Source organism: Hylobates moloch, unplaced genomic scaffold (assembly GCF_009828535.3).
Source record: "Hylobates moloch isolate HMO894 unplaced genomic scaffold, HMol_V3 SCAFFOLD_2, whole genome shotgun sequence".
NCBI classification, from domain to species: Eukaryota; Metazoa; Chordata; class Mammalia; order Primates; family Hylobatidae; genus Hylobates; species Hylobates moloch.
The window spans coordinates 124,893,367-124,901,583 of NW_026652277.1; the positions used below are offsets into that span (position 1 = coordinate 124,893,367).

Below are 8,217 nucleotides of genomic sequence, written 5' to 3' on the forward strand. Positions count from 1 at the left end.
CATACTGGAGTGATTATAGCTCACTGTGGCCTCAAATGCCTGGGCTCAAGCAATCCTTCTGCCTAAGGCTCCCAAAGTGCTGGGATTACAGGCATGAGCCACCACGCCAGGTCGCCACTGTCTTAATAATATATTAGAATGTTCACTTTTACTAGCATAGTACCTTGTTTATTGATTCTGCCAGGGGCAATTTCTGAATTGAATAATAAGGTTTTTGAAAAAGTGTTATAAATTTAATACACCAAAAGGAGTTTAGCACCTTGAAGGTTTATCTGCTGAGTTAATAATGAACATATGATACTAGTTATTACTGAGTCATTACTGATTTGAAGGACTAAAGCAACACAACCCCTATGCTCTGGGAAGATGATAAATTTGGGAGCAGAAAGTTTAGGCTCAAATTACCTTTGTTTCATCATTTTCTTTGGTGGTGGGAGAGAGATGCTGGTCTCAGTGTGATACTGATTTAGGTGGTCAAGAGTGGGGCAAGAATATTAGAAATCCACCAGATGAAAATCCTTCAAATAAACGACCTTATTACCCCCCTGACCTATATAATCAGCATGGAGCAAACAGGAATAATTGCCCTGTACAACCCGAGTGTGTGAGTTTGAAGGAAGGGGGACAGAGGAATTCAATAACCAATAACCCACATTTACCTACTTCTTCCCTGTGAATATTTTACATTAGAAATGACAGAAGATTTGGGTTCCTTTCCCCCAGTAAAATGAAAATCATTTTTTAGAAGAAAGTAATAGAATCAGCAGAAACCAGTGGCATATGTGTGGTGAAACTCATAGCGAGTATTGGGACAGACATGGCACACATGTTTTAATCCTCTAAGACTCAAACATTTGGTATTTCCTGAATTCTCTTTGTGGAGATAACAAAGTTTTCAAATGGCATATATAACAAAATATATTACGTCCAAGTTGATAGCCAATGATTTAATAACATTTAATATTAAAACAAGACACATAAAAAGCGCAGCATCTATAGCTTGCAAATTCTTCCGGCATATTATGATCCTAGCTTTCAGTAAATAAATGTTATACTTATGGAAGCTGCATTTTATTAGGCCTTGACATTAGATAAGTAAGAAAATTACTTCAGGTATCAAAGAGTTCTCTACTCTAGGCTGGAATAAGTGAATGTGCTTTCCCAATGCCTATGTTCTCAGATAATTTTTGCGGTGATGGAATTCGGCTCATATCAGCAGTAGAGAGAGGTGAGCAAGACCACTTAGTACCTAAATATAGGGCAGAGAATTCCTGCAGCTGGCAGGAGAAGCTGACACCTCTTTGGAAGATGGCTCGGGTAGCTTTAATGTGAAAAAAGCTTCCAAAATTAAAAATGTTTAGTCATTGTAGCTACAAAATAAAATAAAATAAAATAAAATGAGAAAACCACAGGGCTGCGTGCGGTGGCTCATGCCTGTAATCCCAGCACTTTGGGAGGCCAAGGCGGGCAGATCACGAGGTCAAGAGATCGAGACCATGCTGGCCAACATGGTGAAACAAAAATTAGCTGGGCATGGTGGCGTGCTCGTGTAGTCCCAGCTACTCGGGAGGCTGAGGCAGGAGAATTGCTTGAACCTGGGAGACAGAGGTTGCAGTGAGCCGAGATCGCATCCCTGAACTCCAGCCTGGTGACAGAGTGAAACTCGGTCTCAAACAAACAAACAAACATGTACTGAGCACCTCTGATTGAAAGCCTTGAGTCCTTTGGGGACTAAGAAATGGATAAGCAAGGTCCCTGTCCTCATAGAACTATCATCTAACCGAGGAATCAATCATGAACCCTGGAAACTGTGATGTAAAGCAGAAAGGAGAGGCCCAGAGTGCGGGGGAGCAAGGAGCTGGAAGAGATCAGGAAGATTCCGTGGAGGAGGGGCTGAGCAGGATTCTGACCCATGAAGGCTGGGCGAAGGGCACTCTGGGCAGGGAAAATTGCGGGCAGCAGCTGAGGCAGGAAACTGCAGGCCATATTCGGAAACCTATAAATAGCCCTTCTGAGTGAAAAACAGAGAGCACTGAAGTTAGAGGGAGAAGTAACAGGTAAGGCCAGAGAGACAGGTGGTGAACAGATTGAGGCCTTCTTCCAGTCTGAGCCACACATCTTCTGAAACTTGGCAATCAGCCTGGTGCTTGACTATCTCATCGAAGACAAATGTGACCACTGGCAGCCACAAACCAAGAAGACCCTGATCCAAGAACTGGAGCTCTGCTGCTCTCTGCAAGTGCTGGTCTCTCAGACTGCTTATCTCAGACTCAGTAACACAGTGGTAACTCGGAATTGGAAAGATGCCAGGAAGAGGGATAGGGACAGAAACATAGAAACGTAACCAGTAACTGACTATTGCCCTCTACAGTCTTATACCCCCCGTATGGCTTCCAAGAAGCCCAGTTTTAAGCTGTTCAGGGGCAATGCCTAATGATACTAGAGCAGGGTCACATGTTTGTGTATGCAAAGAAGGAGAAACTGCCTTAACACAGCAAGGAATTTAACAAGGAATAAAGCAAACGAAGAATTCTGATCCTGCTAGGTAACAAGAGAACATCCACAAGAGGCAACTGTTAATTTAAAATTTCATGGCATTGCCGGGCACGGTGACTCATGCCTGTAATCCCAGCACTTTGGGAGGCTGAGGTGGGCAGATCACGAGGTCAGGAGATTGAGACCATCCTGGCTAACATGATGAAACCCCATCTCTACTAAAAATATATAAAAAATTAGCCGGGCGTGGTGGCGGGCGCCTATTAGTCTCAGCTACTCGGGAGGCTGAGGCAGGAGAATGGCGTGAACCCGGGAGGCGGAGCTTGCAGTGAGCCGAGATCATGCCACTGCACTCCAGCCTGGGCGACAGAGAGAGACTCCATCTCAAAAAAATAAATAAATAAATAAAATAAAATTTCATGGCATTGATGCAATAGGGTTAATAGCCTCTGGATGGACTTCTCACCTTTACATGTTACCTTTTTTTTTTTTTTCCTGCTTGAATTTCAGTTAGTCTTAGCCTAACAATGACTTTTTTTTTTTTTTTTTTGAGACAGAGTCTTGCTCTGTCACCCAGACTGGGGTGCAGTGGCACAATCTTGGCTCACTGCAACCTCTGTCTCCTGGGCTTAAGTGTCTCTCCTGCCTCAGCCTCCTGAGTAGCTGGGACTACAGGAGCGTGCCACCATGCCCAGATAATTTTTGTATTTTTAGTAGAGACGGGGTTTCATCCTGTTGGCCAGGCTGGTCTCGAACCCCTGCCCTGAAGTGATCCACCCAACTCGGCCTCTCAAAGTGTTGGCCACTGTGCTCGGCCCAATAATGGCTTTTTATATCCAGCCAAAACACTTGGAATACACAAAAGCTCTAAAATAAAAAATACAGTGCTACTATATTGTAAGCATTCAAGAGATCCTTGATAAGCACAGTAAAACCCCATGATAATGCCCTCATCAAAAATAGGATTTCGCCGGGCGCGGTGGCTCACGCCTGTGATCCCTGCACTTTGGGAGGCCGAGGCGGGTGGATCACGAGGTCAGGAGATCGAGACTATCCTGGCTAACACGGTGAAACCCCGTCTCTACTAAAAATACAAATAATTAGACGGGCGTGGTGGTGGGCGCCTGTAGTCCCAGCTACTCAGGAGGCTGAGGCAGGAAAATGGCGTGAACGTGGGAGGCAGAGCTTGCAGTGAGCCGAGATAGCGCCACTGCACTCCGGCCTGGGCAAAAGAGCGAGATTCTGTCTCAAAAAAAAAAAAACAAAAAAAACAAAAATAGGATTTCTTTTTTTTTTTTTTGAGACGGAGTCTCCCTCTGTCCCCCAGGCTCACTGCAAGCTCCGCCTCCTGGTTTCATGCCATTCTCCTGCCTCAGCCTCCCGAGTAGCTGGGACTACAGGCGCCTACCACTGTGTCCGACTAACTTTTTGTATTTTTAGTAGAGACGGGGTTTCACCGTGGTCTCCATCTCCTGACCTCGTGATCTGTCCACCTCAGCCTCCCAAAGAGCTGGGATTACAGGCATGAGCCACCATGCCCAGCCTATTTCATTTATTTATTTTTGAGATAGTGTCTTGCTCTGTTACCCAGGCTGGAGTATGGTGGTGTGATCATGGCTCACTGCAGTTCAACCTCCTGGGCTCAAGTGATACTCCCACCTCAGCCTCCTGAGTAGCTGGGACTATAGGCACACACCACCATGCCTGGCTAATTTTTTGATTTTTTGTAGAGACAGAGTCTCACTATGTTGCCCAGGCTGGTCTTGAACTCCTAGGTTCAGGTGATACCCCTGCCTTGGCCTTTCAAAGTGCTGGGATTTCAAAGTGCTGGCATGAGCTACTGTACGTGGCCAAAAATAAAATTTGTTTTTTTTCTTTTGAGATGGAGTCTTGCTCTGTCACCAGACTAGAGTGCAGTGGTGCAATCTCGGCTCCCTGCAACTCCGCCTCCTGGGTTCAAGTGATTCTCCTGCCTCAGACTCCCCAGTAGCTGGGACTACAGGTGCCCACCACCATGCCTGGCTAATTCTTGTATTTTTAGTAGAGACAGGGTTTCACCATGTTGGCCAGGCTGGTCTTGAACTCCTAACCTCAGGTGATCCGCCCCCCTTGGCCTCCCAAAGTGCTGGGATTACAGGCGTGAGCCACCGTGCCCGGCCAAAAATATAATTTTAGATATGATGCAGAACTGACAACTGGCTCCCATTCCCTGCCTAGCCCTAAACAGGGCAGGTAGAGGGAGGTCTTAGAGAGGAGGCCAAGGCCGTAAAGGTGGGGAAATGGCATGTGAACTTGTTTCAGAGAGAGAAGATGTGAGGGGTAAATCTCGTCCTAATTATTCTCCCAGCTGAATCTGGCCAACTAACTGGGACATTTCCCGAATCGCTAATGTTATCCTGCAGCTTCCGCACTGAGAATTGTCCCCAATAGGCCCGGCAAGGTGGCTCACACCCGTAATCTCAGCAATTTGGGAGGCCGAGGAGAGCGGATCACAAGGTCAGGAGTTAAAGACCAGGCTGGCCAATATGGTGAAACCCTGTCTCTACCAAAAATACAAAATTACCTGGGCATGGTGGTGCGTGCCTGTAGTCCTAGCTACTCTGGAGACTGAGACAGAAGAATCGCTTGAACTGGGTAGGCGGAGGTTGCAGTGAGCTGAGATCACACCACTGCACACCAACCTGGTGACAGAACAAGACTCTGATTCAAAAACAACAACAAAAAAGAAAACCGGATTTTTAGCTGGGCACGTTGGCTCATGCCTGTAATCCCAGCACTTTGGGAGGCCGAGGCGGGTGGATCACCTGAGGTCGGGAGTTCAAGACGAGCCTGACCAACATGGAGAAACCCCGTCTCTACTAAAAAAAATAAATACAAAATTAGCCGGGCATGGTGGTGCATGCCTGTAATCCCAGCTACTTGGGAGGCTGAGGCAGGAGAATCACTTGAACCTGGGAGGTGGAGGTTGCAGCGAGCTGGGATCACGCCATTGCACTCCAGGTTGGGTAACAAGAGTGAAATTCCATCTCCAAAAAAAAAAAAAAAAAAATTGTCCCCAATAATAACTTGGGGCTGACCACCACCAGGTGGCATCAAATCACAAGTGAGTCTGGCATGAATTTATTTTTTATTTATTTAAAATTTTTTTGGTAGAGACAGGGTATTGTTATGCTGCCCAGGCTGGTCTCAGACCCCTGGGCTCAAGCGATCCACCCACCTCAGCCTTCCAAAGTGCTGAGATTACAAGCCTGAGCTGCTGTGCCTGACCTGGCATGAATTTAGATAGGGCAGTTAGCTCCCAAATTCCTCACAGCTAGCTAGACTGACCCACAATGGTCATTTTATTGTTAACCCTGCAAGAAATTGTAACCTTCCATTTCATATGACTGATTTATTTGGATCTCAGTTATAATTACAATTACAATTATAATTACAATAGGATTTACTGTATTAATTTATAATCAATAATTGATGAAAGTACTCTCTTAGTAAACTAAAGGCCAAAGAACATTAAATTAGACATCGTGCTAATTATTTTGTGCTGATTATACATATACATATATATATATAATATATATACACACATACACAGAATGCTCACTTTGGCAGCACATATACTAAAACTGGAATGATGCAGAGATTAGCATGGCCTCTGCACAAGGATGACACTTTTATTTAACTTTGCAAAAAAAAAAATTAAGAAAACCAGTAAACACACACACACACACACACACACACACGCACACCCCTCATAGCTTGAGTTTATTTTTTGAGACAGGTCTCACTCTGTCACCCAGACTGGAGTGCAGTGGTGCAATCGTGGCTCATTGCAACCTCTGCCTCCCAGGCTCAAGCAATTTTCCTTCCTCAACCTCCCAAGTAGCTGGGATTACAGACATGCACCACTACTGCCTGGCTACTTTTTTTTTTTTTTTTTCAATTTTTAGTAGAGACGGGGTTTCACCATGTTGGTCAGGCTGGTCTCAAACTCCTGACCCTAAATGATCCACACTGCTCGGCCTCCCAAAGTGTTGGTATTACAGGCATGAGCCACCGCACTCAGCCGAGTTTCTTATATTACTGAAATTTTCGGGCTGGGCATGGTGGCTCACATCTGTAATATGAGCACTTTAGGAGGCTGAGGCTGGAGGACCACCTGAGCCCAGGAGTTCAAGACCTGCCTGGACAATAAAGTGAGATCCCATCTCTACAAAGATTACACAAATTAGCTGGGCATGGGCGTGCATGCCTGTAGTCCCAGTTACTCAGGAGGCTGAGGTGTGAGGGTTGCTTGAGCCCAAGAGGTCAAGGCTGTAGTGAGCTATGATCATGCCATTGCACTTTAGCCTGAGCAACAGAGTGAGACCCTGTCTCGAAAAAACCCAAAAGAGACAAAGAAAAAAGGCTGGGCATGGTGGCTCACACATGTAATCCTAGCACTTTGGGAGGCTGAGGTGAGAAGATTGCTTTAGCCCAGGAATTTGAGACCAGCCTGGGCAACATGGCGAAACCTCGTCTCTACAAAAACTTACAAAAATTAGCTGGGTGTGGTGCTGTGTGCCTGTAGTCCCAGCTACTTGGGAGGCTGAGGTGGGAGGATTGCTTGAGCCTGGGAGGTTGAGGCTGCAGTGAGCCGTGATCACACCACTGCACTCCAGCCTGGGAGACAGATTGATACCCTGTCTCAAAAAAAAAAAAAAAAAAAGGAAAAGAAAAGATGGAAAAAGTAGAAAAAAGTGAACCACGCCAGGCGTGGTGGTTCAGGCCTGTAATCTCAGCTCTTTGGGAGGGCAAGGTGGGTGGATCACTTGAGGTCAGGAGTTTGAGACCAGCCTGGCCAATATGGTGAAACCCTGTCTCTACCAAACACACACACACACACACACAAAAAGTTTAGCCGGGCGTGGTGGCATGCGCCTGTAGTCCCAGCTTCTCAGGAGGCTGAGGCAGAATAATTGCTCGAACCAGGGAGACAGAGGTTGTAGTGGGCGGAGATCACACCACTGCACTCCAGCCTGGGTGACAGAGTGAGACTCTGTCTCAAGAAATACAGTGAAGGAGTTAGTAAAATTTACCACTGGTAGCTGGGCATGGTGGCTCATGCCTGTAATCCCAGCTCTTAGGGAGGCAGAGCCGGGAGGATAGCTTGAGCCCAGGAGTTCGAGACCTGCCTGGGCAATATAGTAAGACCCTATTCTCTGGCCGGGCGCGGTGGCTCACGCCTGTAATCCCAGCACTTTGGGAGGCCGAGGCGGGCGGATCACGAGGTCAGGAGATCGAGACCATCCTGGCTAACACGGTGAAACCCTGTCTCTACTAAAAATACAAAAAATTAGCCGGGCGAGGTGGCAGGCGCCTGTAGTCCCAGCTACGCGGGAGGCTGAGGCAGGAGAATGGCGTGAACCCCGGGGGGCGGAGCCTGCAGTGAGCCGAGATCGCGCCACTGCACTCCAGCCTGGGTGAAAGAGCGAGACTCCGTCTCAAAAAACAAAAAAACAAAAAAACAAAACAAACAAACAAAAAAAGACCCTATTCTCCACAAAAAGGGGGAAAAAAAAGAAAAAAAATTTACCTCTCATAAAACTAGTCCTTGGACCCTTGAAGGTGACTTATTATTTGTTTTCTGTCAATATCACCCTGTGTGTAATGTTTTTTCGGGTAGGAGATGGCTTGGTGAGTAGGAATTATTTTCAGTTTCAAATAAATCTCATTTTGGTTTTC

The 8,217-nt window shown here is 46.3% G+C and overlaps 1 non-coding gene across 1 annotated transcript; it reads left to right on the forward strand.

The window, feature by feature from the left end:
- The first annotated feature begins 6,089 nt into the window (after positions 1-6,089).
- Positions 6,090-6,194, forward strand: LOC116477388 (U6 spliceosomal RNA). The gene has a single exon (XR_004250442.1). It is a non-coding gene; the product is annotated as a U6 spliceosomal RNA (small nuclear RNA).
- The last annotated feature ends 2,023 nt before the right edge of the window (positions 6,195-8,217 follow it).